Source organism: Bos taurus, chromosome 2 (genome assembly GCF_002263795.3).
Source record: "Bos taurus isolate L1 Dominette 01449 registration number 42190680 breed Hereford chromosome 2, ARS-UCD2.0, whole genome shotgun sequence".
Classification (NCBI taxonomy): domain Eukaryota; kingdom Metazoa; phylum Chordata; class Mammalia; order Artiodactyla; family Bovidae; genus Bos; species Bos taurus.
In genome coordinates, this window is record NC_037329.1 from 7,956,288 (window position 1) to 7,983,039 (window position 26,752).

The 26,752-nt window shown below is 38.0% G+C and overlaps 1 protein-coding gene across 1 annotated transcript in view; it reads right to left on the minus strand.

Annotated features, from left to right (window-relative positions):
- GULP1 (GULP PTB domain containing engulfment adaptor 1) overlaps positions 1 to 26,752 on the minus strand; it is a gene marked incomplete in the record, with an annotated part of 178,528 nt that overhangs the window by 69,511 nt on the left and 82,265 nt on the right. The window contains 1 exon segment of the mRNA NM_001079509.2: positions 16,652 to 16,675.

Consider the following 26,752-nt stretch of genomic DNA (forward strand, 5'->3'; position numbering starts at 1 on the left):
CAAAATAACAAACCAGTTAGGTTCCTTTTAAAAGTACTTAATGTTTCATTACACAGACAAATATACAACTAGTCTGGAAATGAGCTTCCGTTTTTAATGAATGCAATTATAACACACAAAAAAGGGAGACAAACAGCGCTTAAATTATTAAGAAAACAGAGGAAAAGTGCATATTTTGTATGAATCTTTTGTTCAAGTCCCGCATTTAAATAGATAATACAAATAATCCATACTCCATGCCTTAAAAGATTTTGATTCACTGCTGTTATTGGAAGACTGTCCAAATGAATGAATGCCATTTACAGAAGGGTCTTTAAAGAAAGATTGTTATTTATAATAATGAACACTAAACATAGAGTAGATTTCAGAGAAGTCTGTTTAAATTTGGAAGAGACAGAAGTGAATTTTAAAGAGTTGTATTTGGGAATAAGAGAGTGGGCCAGACTTAAGCAACTTCAGAAATGCAGGGGAGGAAATAGAAAATTGGTAAAATTATTTTATAAACAGTGAACAGTGGATTAGTGGTATATTAAAGATATTAGTTTATGAAGAACTATTTCAGGAAAATTTTTCTTAAAAAAAATTACTGAATGGAGAGCTCTACGGGAAACCTCTAAAGCACTGATCTGAGTCTGAATCAGCAGGAAGCAGCATTAAAAAGGCCATCTAGAATAAATTCTTCTAGAGGGTTGCTCAGCAGTGAGCTTTCTAGCATGCAGCAACTATATTTTCTGCCTGACTGTGCAGCAAAGAAAATGCTCAAAAATGCTTTCTCTGTAAAATTAACATACTGGAAATCACTGTGATGCTCATGAATTCCCCTGTAAAGTTAACATGAGGATTGATTGCCATGAATTAGCATGAAAAGTTTACTTAACAGCTTAAAAAAAAAAAAAAAAAAGAACAAGTTAATATTACCCATCTCTTCCACAGATATTCCTCATGTTAGCTATTGCTACACTGCATGAAATCCTCATAGAAAAAAAACTTAATGTAGAAAACTACTATAACTTTAAAGCCCATGCTCAATTTTTTTTTCTGTTATCAATCATAATAGAATTATATCCTTCATGTGAAAGCCCAGACATTATTCACTTTTTATAAACAATTGAAGTACCTCATTTTAAAAACTAGTTTATAAAGGATTGGAAAATTTCACTGTAATTAGAGCTATCATTAACTCTTTGCATTGCGACAATGGCAATCCGCCTGTCTACATGGCTAAGTTGCCTGTGCTGATTCATGGGCCCATAACAATGGTAGAACATCCACACGAAGCAGAGGGGCAGCAACGCGTCCCACATGGGGTCAGTCAAATGTGGAAGAGCAGGTTGCTTCCATTCCTTCTCATGTGGTCTCCTGAGTGAGACCATGTGGACCAAGCAGCATTAAAAGTATTTGAAGAACATTATTTTTTTCTGAATTTCCTTCTCTGTGGAACTTTTAAGATTGATTATTTACTAGTTGTTTTTGAAAATGTTTTCTGTCTCTTCTTAGAGTAGATGTCACTTGCAAAGCAAATCTATGTCCATAGGAAATACTTGGGGCAACAGAAGTAAAAACAGAATCTATAACCAGATTGCCTTCATTTAATCTCGACTCCAACACTAACTAGCTGTGTAGTTTGAGGGAATTATTAACTTACTATGTCTATGGTTGTTAATTGGTAAATAGGGATAAGAGTAATTTCTCAATTAGAATTGTTATAGATAGAAAGGTGTTATATGAAGTTAAAACAGTATCTGGAATAAAATAACTACTACTTGTAAATGGTAGCAATCATTAATTTATCTTTTTTAATGTTTCACTGGCCTTACCAAAGTGCCTGTCTCACTCTGATTGGTCAGTAGTGTGTATTTTATAAATTGATGCATAATAACGTATCAAAGATAATTACAAAATTGTTATATTTCATTGAGTCTCAAATATGCCAGGCACTGTTCTGGTGTATTTTTACATGATTTATTATTAATATAATGATTATTAATGTTATCATCACTTTACAAAAGAGAAAACTAAGGATTAAAATTTAAATATTATGACTTGTCACAGGGCTTCTCAGGGGGCTCAGTTGTAAAGAATCCACCTGCTAAGGCAGGAGAACACAGGTTTGATAACTGGGTCAGGAAGATCCCTTGGAGAAGGAAATGGCAACCCGGCTGGCGGGCTACAGTCCATGTTGTCTCAAAAGGGTCAGACATGACTCAGAGACTAAATAACAACAAAAACAACAGGATTATCACAAACCTAGTAAGACAGAGCCAGGCTTTAAAAAACTGAAGTCAATATAACTTCAAAGATTTGCTTCTCTTTCTGTATGTCATCAGTCAATTCAGTCTCTCAGTCTTTGTGACCCCATGGACTGCAGCACGCCAGGCTTCCCTGTCCATCACCAACTCCCAGAGCTTGCTCAAACTCATGTCCATTAGGTGGGTGATGCCATCCAACCATCTCATCCTCTGTCATCCCCTTCTCCTCCTGCCTTCAATCTTGCCCAGCATCAGGGTATTTTCCAGTGAGTCAGTTTTCACATCAAGTGGGCAGAGTTGGAGCTTCAGCTTCAGCATCAGTCCTTCCAATGAATATTCAGGATTAATACCTTTAGGATTGACTAGTTTGATCTCCTTGCTGTCTAAAGGACTCTTAAGAGTCCTCTTCAACACCATAGTTCAAAAGCATCATTCTTCCATGTTCAGCTTTCTTTATAATCCAACTCTCACATCCATACATGACTCTTGGAAAAACCATAGCTTTGACTAGACTTTGTCAGCAAAGTAATGCCTCTGCTTTTTAATATGCTGTCTAGGTTGGTCATAGCTTTTCTTCCAAGGAGAAAGAGTCTTTTAATTTCCTGGTGGCTGCAATCACCATCTGCAGTGATTTTGGAGCCCAAGAAAAATAAAGGCTGTCACTGTTTCTATTGTTTCCCCATCTATTTACCATGAAGTGATGGGACCAGATGCCATGATCTTAGTTTTTTGGATGTTAAGTTTTAGGCCAGCTTTTTCACTCTCCTCTTTCACTTTCATCGAGAGGCTCTTTAGTTCTTCTTCACTTTCTGCCCTAAACGGTGTTATCTGTATCTGAGGTTACTGGTATTTCTCCAGGAATCTTGATTCCATCTTGTGCTTCATACAGTCTGGTATTTCACATGATGTACTCTGCATATAAGTTAAACAAGGAGGTGACAATCCACAGCCTTGACGTACTCCTTCCCTGATTTGGAACCAGCTCTGTTGTTCCATGTCCGGTTCTTACTGCTGTTTCTTGACCTGCATACAGATTTCTCAGGGTGCAGGTAAGGTGTGTCTAGTATTCCCATCTCTTTAAAAATTTTCCACAGTTTGTTGTGATCCACACAGTCAAAGTCTTTGGCATAGTCAGTGAAGCAGAAGTAGATGTATTTATGGAACTCTCTTGCTTTTTCTATGAATCAATGGATGTTGGCAATTTGATCTCTGTTTCCACTGCCTTTTCCAGATCCAGATTGAACATCTGGAAGCTCTCAGTTCATGTAATGTTGAAGTCTCACTTGAAGAATTTTGAGCATTAATTTTGAACATTAATTTGCTAGAGTGTGAGATGAGTGCAATTGTGAGGTAGTTTGAGCATTCTTTGGCATTGCCTTTCTTTGGGGTTGGAATGTATCCATAACACTTCATTATTCATTAGTTCATTAAATGACTGGTATGTATAAGGTACTATTGCTAAAACTTGACTGCATGTTGGTGAAGTTTGAGAGCTATATTACATAGCTGATATATTCTTATAGAGCTTAATGTCATAGGGAAATATCTTTTTAAAAAACTCACATAAAGGCAATCTTGTTCTTTCCCATTCAAGTCACACTTAATAGAATGCTATGGAGATTCATAGATTGGTAGTCATTCCTATTTTATGTAAGGAGGAGTGAGGTAGGGTTTCCAAGGGTCAAAAGAAAGATGGATGACCATTTCAAGCTGAGACATCTGGAAGAGGATGAGCTCTGTCAAGATGGCCTACAGCCATCAAAATGACAAGAGTTGTGCTGGACATAAAATACTAATGTGGTAAAGTACTTTGTCAGCCAAGGTTCCATCTAAAACACAGAACTAGTAGAATGTACCACCACGCCCCCGACACACACACACCGCCCCCCCCCCCACCACACACACATATAAACACATTTATTTCAAGATATGGGTTACACAACTGGGGATGGGATTCTGGCCAGCCAGGCATCTGCAATCCGTAATGAAGACCCTAAGAAGCACAGGCTGAAAACTGCTGGGCGGAACTGGAGCCTACCACAGGTAGAATTTCTTTCTCCAGGAACAAGCAGGATGGTTAGGCTCTGTTAAGACCTTTAAATTGGTTCCATCAAGCCCAACCAGTTTATCCAGAGTAAGTTCCTTTACATAAAGTCAATGATTATAGATGTTATTCATATCTACAAAATAAAGAAAGTGAGAGTTGCTCAGTTGTCTCTGACTCTTTGTGACCCCACAGACTTGGAGTCCTTGGAGTTCTCCAGGCCAGAAGTGGAGTGGGTAGCCATTCCCTTCCCCAGGGCATCTTCCCAACCCAGGGATTGAACCCAGGTCTCCCACATTGCAGGCAGGTTCTTTACAAGATGAGCTGCCAGAGAAGCCTGATCTACAAAATAACTTGATGGCAACTCCTAAGACTAGTATTTTATTGAATAACTGGATAGTATAACCTGGTGAAGTTAATGCATAACCCTGACCATCAGAAGTACTAATGATGGACAAGGCCTTACAGATGAGTTGAGAAGGCTTTCAATAGCAGGAGAAGCAGTTTGTATAGTGAACTAATCAAATAGGAGTTTAGGAATATAAATCTATGGGGATCTGAAAGTTTATTTGGATCAAGAGAGAAAGGATGACATTAACTCTTTACAAAGTTATTTTAATGGTACAAGGAAATATTTCCAATTTTATATAGAGTAGTAGATAAGCATATAGTGGAAAATAAAGATGTGCTAAATATTCCTGGGAGAGAATTGATGCAACCAAGGAATAATTTGTTTATGGGGAAGAAAAAAATATATATCTTCATTCTGTCTGAGAGATGATTGTATCGCTAAATGGTTCCTATCACTTCATTTTTGGCAGCCACTGGTTACAAATTAATCTGATAAATTTAGCAGAGCTGTTTAAGAATTACAATTCTTACTGGGAAATATGTAGTAACATTTAAATGTTTTAAGTTTGAAAGTAATAGTTTTCTACGTTTATATTATAATTCTCTTAGTTTCTTTTTTAGGAACGTATTTTAGTTCACATTATTTCATTTTTATCTAATATTGTATATCAAATACTCATTTAATATTCATAGTATACCTATTTCAGATCATATATAGATATAAAATATAGTAGTTGGCTTCAAAAGTTTTTTTGTTTTAATGTAGCATTCATTAGTCTTCTTTTCTTTGTTTTTGTTGTGTTTTTATGAGCAGTGACAGCATTAATACTAATCATTGGGAATTCTACATATTTCCTATGTACCCTGTAGTGATATTTCTCAAATTGAACATTATGTTCTGTGAAAAAAAATTCGGTCATAAAATCAATGCAGTGGTCATGTAGGTATGCAATTAAAGATGAAATAGGATAAAACAGAGAGAGAAAAAAAGAAAGTTTCAGAATGCAAAGGTAAACATCAATTTACTCAGGAAAATCATGGTTCATAATCTTATTGAGAGCTGAAAGCCACTGCCTTTAAACAGTAACCTACCTATCAGTTCAGTTCAGTTCAGTCGCTCAGTCTGTCGACTCTTTGGACCCCATGAATCCAGCACGCCAGGCCTCCCTGTCCATCACCAACTCCCGAGTTCATCTTCAAACAGTACATGTCCACTTCGAGTGGTGATGCATCCAGCCATCTCACTCCTCCTGCTTGTCCCCTTCTCGCTCCTGCCCGCAATCCCTCCCAGCATCAGAGTCTTTCTTCCAATGAGTCATACATCTTCGCATGAGGTGGCCCAAAGTATGGCCAGTTTCAGCTGTCAGCAATCAGTCCTCCAATGAAACAACTCCAGCGACTGATCTCGCTTTAGGATGGACTGGTTGGACACTCTCCTGCTAGTCCAAAGGGACTCCTCAAGAGGAGTCTTCTCAACACCACAGTTCAAAAGCATCAATTCTTCGGCCTCAGCTTTCTTCACAGTCCAACTCTCACATCCATACATGACCACTGGGAAACCATAGCCTTGACTAGAGGACTTTTGTGGCAAAGTAATGTCTCTGGTTTTGAATATGCTATCTAGGTTGGTCATAACTTTCCTTCCAAGGAGTAAGCTCTTTTAATTTATGGCTGCAGTCACCATTGCAGTGATTTTGGAGCCAAAAAAATAAGTCTGACACTGTTTCCACTGTTTCCCCATCTATTTCCCATGAATGATGGGACCAGATGCCATGATCTTGTTTTCTGAATGTTAGCTTTAAGCCAACTTTTTCACTCTCTCTTCACTTTCATCAAGAGCTTTTTAGTTCCTCTTCACTTTCTGCCATAAGGGTGTGTCACTGCCTATCTGAGGTTGTGATATTTCTCCCGCAATCTTGATTCCAGCTTGTGCTTCTTCCAGTCCAGCTTTCTCATGATTTACTCTGCATATAAGTTTAATAAAGCAGGGTGACAATATACAGCCTTGACGTACTCCTTTTCCCACTTGGAACCAATCTGTTGTTCCATGTCCCATTCTAACTCTTGCTTCCTGACCTGCATATAGGTTTCTCAAGAGGCAGATCAGGTGGTCTGGTATTCCCAGCTCTTTCAGAATTTTCCAAAGTTTATTGGGATCCACACAGTGAAAGGCTTTGGTAGAGTCAATAAAGCAGAAATAGATGTTTTTCTGGAACTCTCTTGCTTTTTCCATGATCCAGCGGATGTTGGCAATTTGATCTCTGGTTCCTCTGCCTTTTCTAAAACCAGCTTGAACACCTGCCTATAAGTAGTACTAAAGACTTTACCAGCTTTAACTATAAATTTTGAAATAATAATGAGTAGGGGAGTTTCTTAACAGAACAATTAATTTTTAATAGAAGAGATGCTTTTAAAAGTTTAACCACATGTCCTCATTGAATATGATGTCTTAACGTGATTTCTGAAAGCACATACTAACATGGTAGGAATAATAGAAACATATGGTAAAGTGTAAATATAGATTCATTTGTGCATATGTACTTATTCATTTGAATTGAACTCCTAATTTATTCCAGATTCTGACTGAGACAATAGGAATTGATAAGTGAACCAAATAGATAAGATCCTGGCTTCCTGGGATTCACATATAATAAGCAAAATAATAAGACTTCTTTAAGAGACAGCTAATAAGGAAACAATGTGTATATTTTATTGATGCAGTGTTAGTGTTATTTATTCAGCATACTACATATTATGTAGGAATACTATTCATATAAATAATGTAGTATTAACACAGTATTTTATTTATTAATACAGTATGCCAGGCTGTAGTTATTACTATGTAGAAAAGTAAAGCAAAATGTTGAGGGTTGGGAGAAGTGGGAAAGAGGTACTGTGTTACATGAAGTGGTCAGGGAAGGTCTCCGAAGAGGGCAGAAGCCTAACGGAAGTGAGGGAGTGAGGCCTGTGGCTGCATTTGCAGGTCAGCTGCCACGGGCTAGGTAGGACCATATTTGCTTAGCCAAGGACTAGCCAGGCCCCAGATGGTAGAACTCAGCGGATTATAGAGAAGTAACAGTAAATACATGTGGAGTAGAGCAGGAAAGTCAGAGTATGTCCTATAGTTCTTGAGGGCTCAGACCATGCTACCCCAAAATATGCCACTTGATTCGTTTAAATAAAAGTTACTTAAAAAATCACAACACAGGAGGGACACCCTAACCCTCCTTTCTGTCTCCCTGAAAGCACTGGATAAATCTCTGGTGTTAAAGGTAGGTCCTGCCTGCTTGCATCTGAAGGTGGAAGGGCACCCATATTACCAGAAATAGGGGACTTAGAGGAGAGCCTATATACACCAGCCTCGTTACTGCTTTAATACCACAAGCCCAACTTCTGTTTAGATTCTTTACTAACTGAACACTCCAAACCCAAGTTTCTTTGTCCTGTTAGTAGCTCACAAATTTATTGTTTCTTTGTCTAAAAAATATGAAAGTATAAAAGCTGCCTGCTGTGGACACTTTTTAAGTCTGGTCCTATTTTTGAGACCTCATTGTACATGAATTAAAATATGTTTCTTTTCTCCTATTAATCTGTCTTGTATTAATTCTATTATTAGTCCAGCAACAAGAATTCAAGAAAGGTAGAGGGGGAAATTTCCACCTCTCCAGCGTTGGTCACTGTAAAATTTGAGAAACACTCAATTTATAGAGAGTTTTGAGAGAAAGAGTGACAAGAAGTGAAAGAAGCTTTGAACAGAAATAGCTGTAAGAGGCAGGGGTGAACACACATCAGGAGTCCAGTGGAAGGTCCACTCAAGGAAAGTGACTGTGGCTTGATGCTGGGTAGGAGCTGAAGGAGAAGAGTAGTGGGCATCTGAGTATATTTTGAAGGCAAAGCTGATAAGCTTTATAGGTGGATAATGGATTAGCTTTCTATTGCTGTTATAATTGGAGAAGGCAATGGCACCCCACTCCAGTACTCTTGCCTGGAAAATCCCATGGACGGGAGAGCCTGGTAGGCTGCAGTCCATGGGGTCGCTAAGAGTCGGACACGACTGAGCGACTTCACTTTCACTTTTCACTTTCATGCATTGGAGAAGGAAATGGCAACCCACTCCAGTGTTCTTGCCTGAAGAATCCCAGGGATGGGGGAGCCTGGTGGGCTGCCGTCTATGGGGTCGCACAGAGTCAGACACGATTGAAGTGACTTAGCAGCAGCAGCTGTTATAATTAGAACATTTAAGTGTAAATTTAGAGGTAATTTTTGACCACCCTTAAGGAAGACTATGAGACTTGCCTGGTGGCTAAGACAGTAAGGAATATACCTGCAATTCAGGAAACCCAGGTTTGATCCCTGAGTCAGGAAGATCTCCTGGAGAAGAGAATGCCTACCCATTCCAGTTATTCTTGTCTGGAGAATTCCATGAACAGAGGAGCCTGGCGGACTTAAGTCCATGGCTACAGTCCATGGGGACACAAAGCAGAGCTGCATGCAGTTCTGAGGACTGAGATCATGAGAAGGGGCACCTGCTTGGATTCCTTTCAGGGACTCCCTTCAGTGACCTTACTTAAATGTAATCTATTCATTTATGCCCCTCTTACTCAGGATATGGAATGCTTTCTGGCCCTTTGAAGATTGTTATTTGCTTGGCTTTGTTTTTGCTGTTTTTTTTTTTTACTGCCTATAGCTGCCTTGTATGAAGATATATAAACATGCATTTCTGCAAATAAAGCACCCTTGTTTCACTCGAGACTTGGGTACCCTGTGTCCTTCTTCTCGTAGACTCCAGTACCCAGGCCCCAGTCTACAAAGACCGTGACAAGTGGCACCCGAACAGGGACCTGGTGGAAGCCCTTGGCAACCAAACGGAGTGACTGTTAGGACCTACAGAGGTCACTAAGTGTGGGGTTATGGGACAAACGGCTGGAAAGCCCCCATCACTTTTCTACTTTACTTCATCATTTATTTAAGGTTCAAGGACTTTCGCTTTCACGTCAATGGATAAGGGCTTGTCCCCAAACAGTAGTTGAATATAATCCCTGGTTCCCTGATGAAGACAGTTTCAATTTAAATTTTGGAACCGGGTTAAAAATAACAATAATAATATATTAAATGAGCCAAATGATGGGTAAAAAATATTCCAATAGATTTCTGGCTTTTGTGGGCCCTCATTAAAGCCATGGTCTTGCCATATCTAGGCAATTCTAGCCCCCATGATATTCGTCAACAAGCGGAACGCTCATTATACGAATATAAATTAAATGATAAGACTTTACAAAAAGCCCAATTAGAGCAACATAAAATGATTCAAAACTTTCCCACAATCCCTGCTCCAGCTATCCCAAGCCCTCCTCCTCCTCTTGTAACGGGCACGAAACCAAAAGTCCCCTCGATTTGAGGACAAGATAAATCTGATAATGATTCTTCTGATGCTCTATTTGAGACTAAAGCCAACAATACTTTTTTTGATGACAATGATAAGCCCCTAACACACACTCATATTTATGAATACAGATGATCCACTCATTCTCCTTTATGGCAAAGGCTTTCTGATTTACTGGCTTTGCAATCTCAAGTCTCTGAGGCCAATGATCTTTTTGCCTTTCCTATTTAACTTATGTGCAGAGTACATCATGAGAAACGCTGGGCTGGAAGAAGCACAGGCTGGAATCAAGATTGCAGGGAGAAATATCAATCACCTCAGATATGCAGATGACACCACCCTTATGGCAGAAAATGAAGAGGAACTATAAAGCCACTTGTTTGAAAGTGAAAGTGGAAAGTGAAAAAGTTGGCTTAAAGCTGAACATTCAGAAAACTAAGATCATGGCATCTGGTCCCATCACTTCATGGGAAATAGATGGGGAAACAGTGGAAACAGTGTCAGAATTTATTTTTGGGGGCTCCAAAATCACTGCATATGGTGACTGCAGCCATAAAATTAAAAGACGCTTACTCCTTGGAAGGAAAGTTATGACCAACCTAGATAGCATATTCAAAAGCAGAGACATTACTTTGTCAACAAAGGTCCATCTAGTCAAGGCTATGGTTCTTCCAGAGGTCATGTATGGATGTGAGGGTTGGACTGTGATGAAAGCTGAGTGGCGAAGAATTGATGCTTTTGAACTGTGGTGTTGGAGAAGACCCCTGAGTCCCCTGGACTGCAAGGAGATCCAACCAGTCCATTCTAAAGGAGATCAGCCCTGGGTGTTCTTTGGAAGGAATGATGCTAAAGCTGAAACTCCAGAACTTTGGCCACCTCATGCAAAGAGTTGACTCATTGGAAAAGACTCTGATGCTGGGAGGGATTGGGGGCAGGAGGAAAAGGGGACGACAGAGGATGAGATGGCTGGATGGCATCACCGACTCGATGGACGTGAGTTTGAGTGAACTCTGGGAGTTGGTGATGGACAGGGAGGCCTTGCATGCTGCGATTCATGGGGTCACAAAGAGTCGGACACGACTGAGCAACTGGACTGAACTGATGTTAAAAAATGTTAATGCACTAAGACAACTAATACCTCAATATGGAGACATTGACTTTTCTCACATACAATAAATAAAAAAGACTATAACTATGTATGGCTCTCATTCACCTTTCACTAAAGAACTTCTAAACTCTATGACATCTTCTATTAAAAATTTTATTCCCTATGACTGGAAAATTTTGATAAAAGCTCTTCTTAAACCAAGAGAATATCTTCAATAGATAATATGGTTTCATGATGTGGCCCGAGATCATGCCAGTTCTAATGCTCAAACTGACACTCCCCCAAACCAAATTACTTTTAAAATGTTAACCGATATGGGACAATTTAATTCAATGAAAGCTTAGATACAATGCCCTCCTTTGTTACATGAGCAATTGAAAGAAGTTGCCCTTGAAGCATGGGATCAAATTACTTCTTAAAGAAAAGCTAAAGATAGCTACACAAAGATATTACAAGGGCCTAATGAAACCTGAAAGTGAAATGCATTGGAGAAGGCAATGGCAACCCACTCCAGTGTTCTTGCCTGGAGAATCTCAGGGACGGGAGAGCTTGGTGGGCTGCCGTCTCGGGTGGCACAGAATCAGACACGACTAAAGCGACTTAGCAGCAGCAGCAGCAATGAAACCTATGCTGATTTTTTAGCTGCAGCTGCTGCTGCTGCTGCTGCTGCTGCTAAATCACTTCAGTCGTGTCCGACTCTGTGCAACCCCATAGATGGCAGCTCACCAGGCTCCCCCATCCCTGGGATTCTCCAGGCAAGAACACTGGAGTAGGTTGCCATATCCTTCTCCCATGCATGAAAGTAAAAAGTGAAAGTGAAGTTACTATCTCCCATAATGTTATCGGAGAGGAAGCCAAAGTACAATTTAAAAAACTGCTTACATATGAAAATGCTAATCAAAAATGCCACAGAGCTATCACTCCAGTACATGAGACCCAAAATTTTATTGATTATTTAAAGGCTTGTCACAACTTTAAATCAAAAACTCAGAAACAAATGTTAGTTGAAGCAATGGCTGCTACCTTTAAAAAGAAAAATGAAAGATATTTTGTTTGTAGGGATAAGAGCCATTTAAAAAAGAATTGCCCAATTACTTCTTTTACCTTACATTTCTATTAACTCCTCTAATGATATATGGATAGATAGATTTGATAACACTAATCAAAAACAATCCTTATGGACAATCAATAGTATTTAAATATGCATGACCAAATATAAATATCAAAATTAATGACAAAGATTTTCTGGTCTTCTTGATACTGGATCCAATATTACTATTATTTCCAAACATTTATGGCCCAAATCTTGGCCTATACAGAGAATTTCTTGCCAAATTGCAGGATTTTCTCAAACCAAAGTACAAGAGGTTTATCAAAGTGTTCAAATATATCCATGTGAGGGACCAGAAGGCCAGCCTGCAACATTATGACCTTATGTGATAGATGCACCCTTTAATTTAATAGGAAGAGATTTACTTATGCAACAGCAAACTCAAATATATATTCCACATTTTTCCTAGGGGCCACTGCTCATTAAACAAACAATACAATTACTAAAATAACTTGGAAAAATGACAAGCCTATTTGGACAAAGCAGTGGCCCCTTACAAAAGAGAAATTAGAGGCTACTAAAGAACTTATAGATACACAACTGAAATTATAACATATTGAGGAATCTTATTCCCCTTGAAATTTTCCCATTTTTGTAATAATAATAATAATAAAATCTAGCAAATGGAGTCTTTTAACAGATCTTCAAAAAGTTAATACATCTACGAAACCTATGGGTACATTACAACCAGAAATTCCATAACCTACTACTATTTCTCAAAACTGACATATTATTATTATTATTATAGATTTACAAGATTGCTTTTTTTAACTATACCTTTACACCCTCTAAACCAAGAGAGATTTGCTTTCTCTCTTCTTTATCCTAATCATGTCAGGCCTCATAAACAGTATCAATGGACTGTGTTACCTCAAAAAATGATGAATTCTCCCACCATATGTCAATATTATATAGCCAAAGCCCTTAAACCTGTGAGAAAACAACTTCTGACTTTCTTGTTATTCATTACATGGATGATATATTGTTTTCGGCTCCATCTGTTTTAGAAACTCAACAAATGTTTGACATAACTCAACAATGCTTAAGAGCTTCTAGACTAATCTTTGCCCCTGAAAAGATTCAAACCTCTACACCTTACCATTACTTGAGACTTGTTGTTAATAGACAACATATTACTCCCCAACTAACACAGATTCAGGTTGATAAATTATCAACCTTAAATGATTTTCAAAAACTTTTAGGTGACATAAATTGGATTAGACCCTCATTAGACATAGCAAATTATCAACTAACTAATTTATTTAACACTTTAAAAGGAGATCCAAATTTAAATAGCCCTCATTCACTTTCACAAGAGACACGAGAAAAACTCTGTTTGGTGCAAAATAAATTACAAAAACAGTTTCTTACTCATAGCAGACTTGATTTACCTCTAGAGTTATTTATACTCCCCTCTCTCCATTCTCCCACAGGACTTCTTACCCAACAAAAATACCCAATAAAATGGATCTATACCCATTTTAGAGAGACAAGATCACTTACACCCTATCTTGACTTGATCGCTCTAATCATTACCAATGAAAGAAATAGAGCTAAGACTCTAATTGGCTCCAATCCTCATAAAATTGTAATGCCTATTAATAAATCTCAATTTGAACACACATTACAAACTTCTACCAATTTTGAAATAGCCTTTCTAGAATATTTTAGAGAAATTTCATTTCATTATCCTTCTAACAAACTCTAGAATTTCTTCGAAAATACTGAATTTATTATCTCTCGCATTGTCACACCATGACCTATACCTCAAACTGATATTTTCTATATAGATGGGACTAAAAACACCAAACCCTCATTCTAGTCTCTCAAAGAATATAAAGTCTTTTATACTAAATTTCACTCGGCTCAACAAAATGAATTATATGCTCTCATTCAGGTTATTCACTTACATTCTTATCCTATTAATATAGTTTCTGACTCCTTATATTCAGTTTTTGTATTAAGAAATATAGAAACTTCTATCATAAATTCTAATCAATCTATTATCCAACAACTTTTTCTTGAACTACAATATATTATTAGAAACCACACTTCCCCCACTTATATTACCCATATCCGAGCACATTCTTGTTTTCCTGGCCCGATGGCCCATGGCAATGAACAAGCTGATAAACTTGTCTCTTTTGCTACTCCTAAAGAACAACATGCTCTATTAAACAATAATGCTGGTTCATTACATCAAATTTTAAAAATTCCATACTGACATGCTAAAAAAATCATTAATAACTGCTCCACCTGTAGGCCCCTACATCTTTGATCCATTACACAAGATATCAGTCTTCAAAGATTACAACCCCCCAATGAACTATGGCAAATGGATGTAACTTGTTGCCCTGAACTTTCTTCCTCTTCCTTCTTACATGTTGCGATTGATGCAAAATCTTCATTTATATGGGCCACACCTCTCCAAGGTGAAGCTACATGACATGTTATAACCCACCTGTTAGCTTGCTTTGCAGTAATGGGAACACCTAATTCTATAAAAACAGACAATGGCCCTGCCTATATTTCTAGGCAATTCAAACAATTTTTACATTCATTCTCTATGAAACATATGACAAACATTCCTTATAATCCACAAACACAAGACATAGTTAAACAAACACATCACACACTGAAACTACAAATAAAAAAATTAAAAAGGGGGGAATACACAGGAACACGTCTATCTTCCTTATCCAGAGCACTTTACTAAATTCCAATGCAACATATTCTTTAAGCCTGTAACTATTGTTAATACAGCTTTATTTGTTTTAAATTTTTTAAACTTACCGCAAGGAGATATTTTGACAAAAGCAGAAAAACATTTTGAGGCATTGAAGGACACCTCCCTTCCTCTGCCCATCTGGTATCAAGATGGGTTGACTAAACAATGAAAATCTGGAAAATTAATATTACAGGGAAAAGGGTATGCTTGTATTTCGCCAGATGGATGCAACGAAATCAGCTGGCTCCCTCTTTGGAAGATCCGCCCCAGGGGAGCCACCAACATTCAAGAAAGAGAAGAAATGGCGAAATCCCTAGGAGGAGGAGTTTCCAGTACAAGCCATGGATGCTTTAAAAATTTCCAAGAAACGCCACACTCGACGTCATCGACCTTATGATTTCCCTACTTGGGGACACATAAAAGCCCTTACTAATCAAGCTAAAAATCTGGTTTCTCAACAGGGAATGCCTCAGAATCCTGAAAATATTTGTCGGTATGCTTGCTTTGCTTGCTTTTGCTTCCCCTGCTTAGGCTGACTTGATTAATCACACTTATTGGGCTTATATACTTAACCCCCCTTTATTGCAGGTTGCAGAATGGACAGATATACAACCAGTCGTATCCACTAATGACTCAACACATATGCCCACTCCTTGGAGCTTTGAGGGGCCCTCTCATCCTCAGGAAGAAGGAAGACTAATTAACATTTCTCTAGGCTATGAAATCCTTCATTTATGCATGGGCCCAGCAGAATTATGTATTAATGTTAAGTCAACAAATGTAGGCTTTCATCCTGCTTCCAAAAAAGAACTTCCACACATTGCTTGGACTGTTTACTGCCCTGTCCTTTTATGAAAACCATGTCAATACTACCAAAACTCTAGGAAAAGGACAAAAGTTGGAATGTAAGGGGTTTACTTATAAGGACTTTAAATATACTCCTGTTTATTGGAATAGATGTCAAGCTAAATCAGGGAAATTAATGTTTATGGCCAATTATACCATTGTTGATTGGGGACCCCATGGTATATGGCTATCTAACTGCTCAGATGATATTAATAGTACTATATGTGATTATGTTACTCAAGTAGCATAGAAGATTACCAACAGTTCAACGAAACACTTCCATGACAAAGGACTCTTTGGCTGGCTTGACGGCAAAATGGCACCTTCTCGCCCTCAAATCATCCTCAATAAACAAATTGGGCCTGAACAATGGGACATCTGAAAACTTGCTGCAAGTACTGAAAAACTTGGAACTTGGACTAGATATTTCACAGAGACCAGTTGTTGTCATAGTAATTATTCTTTCCATTATAATCATATATTTTATACAAGCTTGTGTTCCCCTTCCTTTTGTTATAGCCATAAGAAACTTACAATTTAATAGACTTTACATTCTGTGACCTGTATAGATTGCATATTGTATACTTGTCTTAATTCCTCTATTTCTCTAAAAAATGAATCCCTTTTGATCCTTCCATCTCGATGTGGTCTGTGGATACCAGTAGATCTCCAACAACCCTGGGAAGAGGGTCCCATGGCAGCACTTGCTTCCCGGTTACTCACTAAATTACTCCAACAATCTAAGCGATTCATTGGATGGTTAATTCTTGGCATTTTGGGGTTAATAGCCATTTGCACCACTGCTACTGTCGCAGGCATTGCTTTACAAACTTCAATTCAAACACAAAACTTTATTCAAAATTGGACTAAAGATGTTCATACTATGTGGGCCACTCAGGTTCAGATAGATGAAGAAGTTCAGGATAAAATTCAGAAATTAAAAACAGCCATCCTATGGGTTGGAGACCAATTAATAGATTTACAAAAAAAAAATTATTAAATTGTGATTGGAATTCTACTGAATTTTGTATCACTCCTGTTTGATTCAACCATAGTGCTTACAATTGGGAACAAATCAAATTTCATCTGCAAGATATACATAATAACACCTCCTTAAATGTACAGTTGCTGCAAAAGGAAAATTTTGAAACCTTCTCTAAAAGTCTACCCTCTTCCAACTATTTGGAAACCTTAGCTGAACAGCTGACTGATCAATTATCTGGGCTGGACCCTCAAGAATGGTTTCAAAGCATTACACATAGTATTGGATCTGGAACTATAACACTGATAATTGTCCTGGTGATAATATTTGTAGTATACCAATGCCTTTCAACTAAAATGGTTCAAACTGAATAAACTCAATTGCTCAGGGCCTTCATAAAAGTATCTACAGTGACTCCCCAATTGTGAAAAAATAAAAAAGGGGGAATTGTCAGGGGACGTTCAGCTTTAAGGGATCCAATATATTATTCTTATCTTTTGTGCGCCGTTTCTCAAGGATTCTCTATTCCTTATCAGTTTCTGGAAAACAGGAATGAGCACAGCTGCATGCAGTTCTGAAGACTGAGATCATGAGAAGGGGCACCTGCTTGACTTCCTTTCAAGGACTCCCTTCAGTGACTCCCTTCAGTGACCTTACTTAAATGTAATCTATTCAGTTATGCCCCTCTTACTCAAGATATGGAATGCTTTCTGGCCCTTTGAAGATTGTTATTTGCTTGGCTCTGTTTTTGAACAGTTTTTTTTTTTTTTACTGCCTATAGCTGCCTTGTATGAAGATATATAAACATGCATTTCTGCAAATAAAGCACCCTTGTTTCACTCGAGACTTGGGTTTCCTGCATCTCTCTTCTCGTAGACTCCAGTCCCCAGGTCCCGGTCTACAAAGACCGTGACAATGAAGCTTTTTCAACAAAGTGATAGCTCCCTGCTTTTTAATATGCTGTATAAGTTTGTCATAGCTTCTCTTCCAAGGATCAAGCATCTTTCAATTTCTTGGCTGCAATCACCATCTGCAGTCTCTTAAAAACAGTTTTTATTTCTATCATAATTTTTAAGGAAATACCAAAATATCACAAAAACAAGCATATATGTATACATCCTTTTAGTCTGTGATTTTATTGCATTTCTCCCACACCTTTGTTTTTAAGATCCTATGATCGAGTCGCCAGTCCAGGTTTCGATGCACGATACTGGATGCTTGGGGCTGGTGCACTGGGACGACCCAGAGGGATGGTACAGGGAGGGAGGAGGGAGGAGGGTTCAGGATGGGGATCACGTGTATACCTGTGGCAGATTCATGTTGATACATGGCAAAACCAATATAATATTGTAAAGTTAAATAATAAAATAAAATTTAAAAAACTAAATAAAAATAAACATACCATTTCTATCCTTTTTCCAGTCACCCCAAAAATATTAACAAATATTTATTAACCTTAAATTTAGTATTTGGTAGAAAATTATTAAGCAATCAGGCAAATTTAGTGGTTTAGGTTTCAGTTCCATGTATTAACTCCTGATTTTATTGTCATCTTCCTTTTGTAGGAAGCAACCCTTTTAGAACTATGGTAGCAAGAAGCTATTCAATATGTCCTCCAAGATTTATTTAACATTTATTATTAATATAGAATCTTTCTTTCAATTTCTATTTTCTCTCAAATATTTCTATTTGCTTTTCTTTCCTTTTACACCTCAATTTACATGATATTATCAAGAAATATTTCTCCTGAGCCACATCTCACAAAAGTTAAAAATACACAGAATCCAATACTTCTTGGTTCAAATTGGTTTGTCTTTTTGTGGTACTTTATAGCTTTAGCCTAACTAAAACACAACCCAGAAGTGTGATCTACCATCCAACTGCTTCCTCCAGTAGATCCCAGTATACACAGTGATTAAATGTATATTTTTCATCTAAGACCTATCACACTAGTTAATCTTCTTGGCTGGTCTTGTTGGGTAGACTTCAACACCTGTTTATCAATAGAAGGATCTTGATGAATAAATTTCATCAAGATATAAGGCTATAAAGAAGGTTCTGAATTTTGATGAAATGAAAAAGTTTTTCTCCATATTCAGAACTATACTTCCCATGACCTAAACAAGATTAAAAAGTAAAAAATTTATTCAAATCATACAGGGTATCAAGGATGCATGTTTATATCATGTTTATACTCCATCATGTCTGACTTTTTTCGACCCCATGGACTGCAGAACGCCAGGCTTCCCTGTCCATCACCAATTCCCAGAGGTTACTCAAACTCATGTCCATCGAGTTGGTGATGCCATTCAACCATCCAAACCTCTATTGTCCCCTTCTCCTCCTGCCCTCAATCTTTCCCAGCATCAGGATCTTTTGAAATGAGTCAGCTCTTTGCATCAGGTGGCCAGAGTATTGAAGTTTCAGCTTCAAAATCAGTCCTACCAATGAACACCCAGGACTGATCTTTAGGATGGACTGGTTGGATCTCCTTGCAGTTCAAGAAACTCTGAAGTCTTCTCCAACACCACTGCTCAAAAGCATCAATTCTTCGGCGCTCAGATTTCTTTAGAGTCCAGTTCTCACGTACATACATGTCTACTGGAAAAACCATAGCTTTGACTAGATGGACCTTTGTTGGTAAAGTAACGTCTCTGCTTTTTAATATGCTGTCGAGGTTGGTCATAGCTTTTCTTCCAAGGAGCAAGCATCTTTTAATTTCATGGCTACAGTCACCATCTGCATTGATTTTATAGCCCCCAAAAATAAAGTTTTTCATGTTTATATACATGAATATAATTGTGGAATGGAATAAATGTACAAAACTAAAGAGACCGTGATTCATCAATTATATATATATATATATATAATTTAACTTTTCTAAATGTTGTATAACTATGTGCTAAAACCACACAGTATTAAAATGTATTCTAAAGATAAATTCTTAAAAACTTCATCACTTAAAGCAATTAGTTGCTTTTTCTTGGTCTAGAAAGTTATTCATCTGAATCTCTGACAAGGTCTTCCTTCTATTTTCTCGTTTCTCTTAGTCTAGGAGGTTTTACGGTGTCCAAGCAGTTCACAGGCTATATGAATGTGTTCTAAAAACTTCCCAGATAACCTAAAACTGCATGCAATATTAGATGTGTTCATAGGTATTCTGAATACACTCTCAAAAGGGTCTATGACCCCAATATGTTAAGAATTGCCATTTAGCATTTATTGTTTCTTCAGTGCCCAAGCTGATATGAATTTGTAAATGGTTTAAATAAACACACACACACATTAGTAAACTGGGTTAAAAGATTTCAAACATATTTCACTTAGTTTCTAATTTGACATAGATAAGTGAGTGAAGTCACTCAGTCGTGTCTGACTCTTTGCGACCCCATGGACTGTAGCCTACCAGGCTCCTCCCTCCATGGGATTCTCCAGGCAAGAGTACCGGAGTGGGTTGCCATTTCCTTCTCTAGGGGATCTTCCCAACCCAGGGATCGAACCCAGGTCTCCCGCATTGCAGGCAGACGCTTTAACCTCTGAGCCACCAGGGAAGCCCTCACTCAAGTAAATACATACAAATAAATTTTTAAATACAGTGGGAGGAATACTATACCAAAGTACAAGCGTCACAGACAAGAATTCCTTAGAGAACACCTTAATTTGCTTACTTGCCCTGCTGTGAAAATGGCCTGACAATGCTTTATAAATGCATGTGCCTGTAGTCTAAGAGTTGCTCTTACTTTTTTGTGGCACAACAAACAAAAGTTAGTCTTAGCTGACTAGCTTGATAGAACCAAACAAAACAAACCATATAGCATCATTGGAAAATCAAGTTTGACAGGATATTTTGACAAGAAAGAAATGGAGGGAGGGAGTAAAGGGAAATGAAAAGAAAGAAAAGGAGATGAAAAGAAACAATATTTTTGACCCATATAAATAAAAGATCTTTTAATCCAACTCTGGCAATTTCTCAGGTTTACAGAATGGATTTTTAACTAGTGAATTTTTAACCTGTGTTCTGTTTGTACTCTTTTTCTTTGATGAAGTACTTGCCTATCTTACTTCTGCTTATCAGCCTTTTACATCAGTTTTCTATTCAGTCTTTTGGGGTGGGAGGTGTGGGAAGGACTACCTGTCAAGGCTCCTTTATTGCAGACATAATTTTGTTATTTGATAACTTTCTGATTCATGTGATATTTATTCCTGCATATCTTTTTTAACTTCTACAATTTTGTGCTGGAATGAAATATGGAAGAGTAAAAAAGAGCAAAATATGTATTTTTTAAGTTTTTCATTTCAATAAAATATACATAACATATAATTTACCATCGCAATCATTGTCAAGTGCATAGTTTAGTAGTAAGAACACTCACAGTGCTATGAATCCATCTCTAAAACACTTTTCATATTGCAGAAATGAAACTCTATACTCCAGTAAATATCAGCCCTCCATTGCCAGCCCCCAGTCCTCTTCAGGTCCTTATAAAAATAATATATTTTTAATAGATGAGAAAGTATGAACTCATTGAGGAAATGAACTTCTTAAAATACATTTTGTGTTTTTTCAAACTATTCACTGCATAGAGGTCTTTCCTCAAATACATGTTTGTAATTGACAATCAGATCAGATCAGATGAGATCAGATCAGTCGCTCAGTCGTGTCCAACTCTTTGTGACCCCATGAATCGCAGCACGCCAGGCCTCCCTGTCCATCACCAACTCCCGGAGTTCACTCAGATTCATGTCCATCGAGTCTGTGATGCCATGCAGCCATATCATCCTCTGTCGTCCCCTTCTCCTCCTGCCCCCAATCCCTCCCAGCATCAGAGTCTTTTCCAATGAGTCAACTCTTCGCATCAGGTGGCCAAAGTACTGGAGTTTCAGCTTTAGTATCATTCCTTCCAAAGAAATCCCAGGGCTGATTTCCTTCAGAATGGACTGGTTGGATCTCCTTGCAGTCCAAGGGACTCTCAAGAGTCTTCTCCAACACCACAGTTCAAAAGCATCAATTCTTCGGCGCTCAGCTTTCTTCACAGTCCAACTCTCACATCCATACATGACTACAGGAAAAACCACAGCCTTGACTAGATGAACCTTTGTTGGCAAAGTAATGTCTCTGCTTTTCAATATGCTATCTGGGTTGGTCATAACTTTCCTTCCAAGGAGTAAGCGTCTTTTAATTTCATGGCTGCAGTCACCATCTGTAGTGATTTTGGAGCCCAGAAAAATAAAGTCTGACGCTGTTTCCACTGTTTCCCCATCTATTTCCCATGAAGTGATGGGACCAGATGCCATGATCTTTGTTTTCTGAATGTTCAGCTTTAAGCCAACTTTTTCACTCTCTACTTTCACTTTCATCAAGAGGCTTTTTAGTTCCTCTTCACTTTCTGGCATAAGGGTGGTGTCATCTGCATATCTGAGGTTACTGATATTTCTCCCGGCAATCTTGATTCCAGCTTGTGTTTCTTCCAGTCCAGCGTTTCTCATGATGTACTCTGCATATAAGTTAAATAAACAGGGTGACAATATACAGCCTTGATGAACTCCTTTTCCTGTTTGGAACCAGTCTGTTGTTCCATGTCCAGTTCTAACTGTTGCTTCCTGACCTACATACAAATTTCTCAAGAGGCAGGTCAGGTGTTCTGGTATTCCCATCTCTTTCAGAATTTTCCACAGTTTATTGTGATCCACACAGTCATCTCTCTATAATTAGCACAGAAACAATACTTTGTTTTATGGACATCAGAGGCACCTGTGCATTGGAAGTTATTTCCAGTAATGAGGATGATTTCTCACAACCTGCCCACATTTTTTAAAACTCAGTCCTTATTCATAACATGAGACAACAACAGAGTGACAGACACTGTTTTGTGTGCTCTGCAAATGTGTTAGTTATACTATTTCTGACTACAAGCATACAGGTAGGTCTTAACATGACCGCTATTTCACAGATGGGAAATGAGAGTGAGGTATCGGCCTAATTTTGATGGCATAAAAGCATAAAAAGTTTACAGAGTTACTATAGAATGGGAAAATACCCAAGAATAAAAGGTGGATGAACATGCTGGGTTTTGTTTTTAGGTTGCCAAGAAGGATTCTTCCCAGGGTCCAATGTGACAAAGATTTCAGCATGTTGCTCTGTGATCCCTACATCATAGAAGACAAGCTTGTAGACTACAAAGAACTAAGCTTAAGCCAACATTTGTTCCACCGCTTAACTGAAAAACTTAGGACAAAGCACACAAACATATCCATCCATAAAATGAAGTATCTTAATGTGTTCTGCTTCACAAGATCTATCCATACACACGTGATGTGCATGTGTGTGTGCATGTGTCTGCATGTGTGAGTGAGACTGGGGGAGGGTGAGAGAAGGAAAAAAAATAACAGACTATTCAGACAAGGACTTAGTTAACCACAAGATATTCTAAAAATGTATGATAGTATCGTGATTATTAGTGCTTCCCTGGTGGCTCAGTGGTAAAGAATCTTCCTGCAAATGCAGGAGATGTGGATTTGATCCATGGGTCATGAAGATTCCCCTGAAGAAAAAAATGTCAACCCACCCCAGTATTCTTGCCTGGGAAATCCCATGGACAGAAGAGCCTGGAGCTGCAAAAGAGTTGGACATGACGTAGAGACTAAACAACAACAATAACAAATCATGATTATTAAGTGTAAATGGGCACCTAAGAACACATGAGAAGTGTCAGGCAATATTTAAAAGCGAAGCCTATAGGTCCAAAAAGTCTGGTTTAAGTGCCAGTTGAGTGGCCCTTCAAGTTAACTATTCTGTATCTAATTTTCTTCATTTCTGGGATTAAAATAATACCATCATGGCTTGTGTGGATAAATGAGTTAGTACAAGTAAAGCACTTAAAATTGTGCCTGGAATATAGTTAAGTGCTTGGTGAATGTTACCTTTCATTATTTTATTCAGTATTTCCTATTACTAATCATAGTTTTTTCCTATTTCTACCAAGTCTTTTCCTAAAACAATTCATGTAAAAGATTTTCTACCCTGTAAACAAAGAATGTTAAAAAGCTGTATCTTACTTATTTATCAGCTCATGGATTCTGCCAGGTTAAAAGTTTATCATAAGCCTTTGCATACAAAAACTAATCTCACATTTCTGCTAAAACCTTAGCAATCAACTGAAAAGAGGGAAAAAAAGGTTTTATTTAACTGTTTTTTTAAAAAGTAGAAATATACCATGTCATAAGTGTAAAATCAGTATTATCCTGTTTTTTGAATTACCAAACATCTTCACTTCTAGTTTGAATTGTTTTCTTGGAGTTCAATCTTTATTTACTATAGAATTGTGTCATTCATATACTTTTTCTTGCTCAGTCACTAAGTGGTGTCCAACTCTTTGTGACCCCAGGATTATAGCATGTCATGTTTCACTATCTCCTGGAATTTCCTCAGATTCATGTCCATGGAGTCAGTGATGCTATCTAACCATCTCATCCTCTGTCGTCCCCTTCTCCGCCTACCTTCAATCTTTCCCAGCATCAAGGTCTTTTCCAATGAGTCAGCTCTTTGCATCAGGTGGCCAAAGTATTGGAGCTTCAGCTTCAGCATCAGTCCTTCCAATGAATATTCAGGATTGATTTCCTTTAGGATCGACTGGTTTGAACCCCTTGCAGTCCAAGGGACTCTCAAGAGTCTTCTCCAGCACCACAATTCAAAAGCATCAATTCTTTGGCTCTCAGCCTTGTTAATAGTTCATTTCTCATATCCATGCATGACTACTGGAAAAACCTCAGCCATGGTCATTTACACACTTGCCATTTTCCACTTCAGTTCTTCAGTAGTGATACCGAAGATAGGGGATATGCCTTCAAACTGAAATTTTACTGAAAATACGAATTTCAATGTATTCTGTGGGTAACCATATAATTTACCACCCCAAATTGGGACACTTTTGAAAGTGAGCAGAGTGATAACTAGACAGGGTACCAGGACAACTGGTCTGAGCAAGCTGCCTTTTTATTTTCCCAAAGTCTTAATTTCTCTTCATAGAGCTTAGGATGTAGACATGAATAATTGCTGAATGAAGAAATGAATACATAAAGTAGGTAAAGGAATTCTCATGTTAAATGATAGAAATGGAGTACAATATATCAGTTACACTCTGCTCCTTAAGTATGATTAGCCATGGGAGTCCAAACTGGCATGACAGGGTCACAAGATGCTAATGAAAACACAAGTTGCATATTACGGATTACAACACATTCATGTAAATTTTTAACATAAACGCTCGATTTTTTTCTTTTTTCCTACTTTTCATGAGCACCAACCTCTAGAATGAGCTACAACCTCTAGAATTTATGAAGAGATATGACTCCTCTATTATAAAGTTCAGTTCAGTTCAGTCGCTCAGTCATGTCTGACTATTTGCGACCCCAAGGACTGCAGAACGCCAGGCTTCCCTGTCCATCATAAATTCCCAGAGCATACTCAAACTCATGCCCATCGAGTCAGTGATGACATCCAACCATCTCATCCTCTGATGTCCCCTTATCCTCCCACCTTCCATCTTTTCCAGCAACAGGATCTTTTCCAAGGAGTCAGTTCTTCATATTAGGTGGCAAAAGTACTGGAGTTTCAGCTTCAGCATCAGTCCTCCAAATGAATATACAGGACTGATTGCCCTTAGGATTGACTGGCTTGATTTCCTTGCAGTCCAAGGGACTCTCAAGAGTCTTCTCCAACACCACAGTTCAAAAGCATCAATTCTTCGGCACTCACCTTTCTTCACAGTTCAACTCTCACATCCATACGTGACCACTGGAAAAACCATAGCCTTGACTAGACGAACTTTTGTTGGCAAAGTAATGTCTCTGGTTTTCAATATGCTATCTAGGTTGGTCATAACTTTCCTTCCAAGGAGTAAGCGTCTTTTAATTTCATGGCTGCAGTCACCATCTGCAGTGATTTTGGAGCCCAAAAAATAAAGTCTGACACTTTGCACTGTTTCCCCATCTATTTCCCATGAAGTGATGGGACTGGATGCCATGATCTTCGTTTTCTGAATGTTCAGCTTTAAGCCAACTTTTTCACTCTCTACTTTCACTTTCATCAAGAGGCTTTTTAGTTCCTCTTCACTTTCTGCCATAAGGGTGGTGTCATCTGCATATCTGAGGTGATTGATATTTCTCCTGGCAATCTTGATTCCAGCTTGTGCTTCTTCCAGTCCAGCGTTTCTCATGATGTAGTCTGCATAGAAGTTAAATAAGCAGGGTGACAATATTCAGCCTTGACGTACTCCTTTTCCTTTTTGGAACCAGTCTGTTGTTCCATGTCCAAATGATAGACGTTAAGAATTGCTGGCAACAATGAGGTGAAATTGGAAACTTCAAACATGGCAGGTGAGATTATATAATAGTATGGCCACTTTGGGAAACAGTTTGGCAGGTCCTCAAAATATTAAACACAGAGTTACCATATAATCCAGTAATGCTACTCTGAGGTATATACCCCAAAGAATTGAACATATATATATACATATATATACATATATATATACATATATATATATGTATGTATATACACACACACACACACACACAGAAAACAATTATGCACAAAAGTTCTCAGAAACATTATTCAAAATAAAAAACAGAAGCAACCTAAATGTCTGTCAGTGGAAAATGTAAAAACAGATTATGGCACTTTAGAATGATGCACTTGTAGAGACTTTGTTTCTTTGAAAAGTGAAAGTTTAAAAAAAAAAAAACAACTTTGCCTTCTTCATTAATTTTTTTTTAAGATAAAACATAAATAAGCGCTTCCCTGGTGGCACAGTGGATGGGAAACCATCTGCCAATGCTGGGGACATGGGTTTGATCCCTGGTCTTCAAGATTCCACATGGAACAAACTAAGCCCATGTGCCACAACTACTGAAGCCCACACACCTAGAGCCTGTGGTCCTCAACAAGAGAA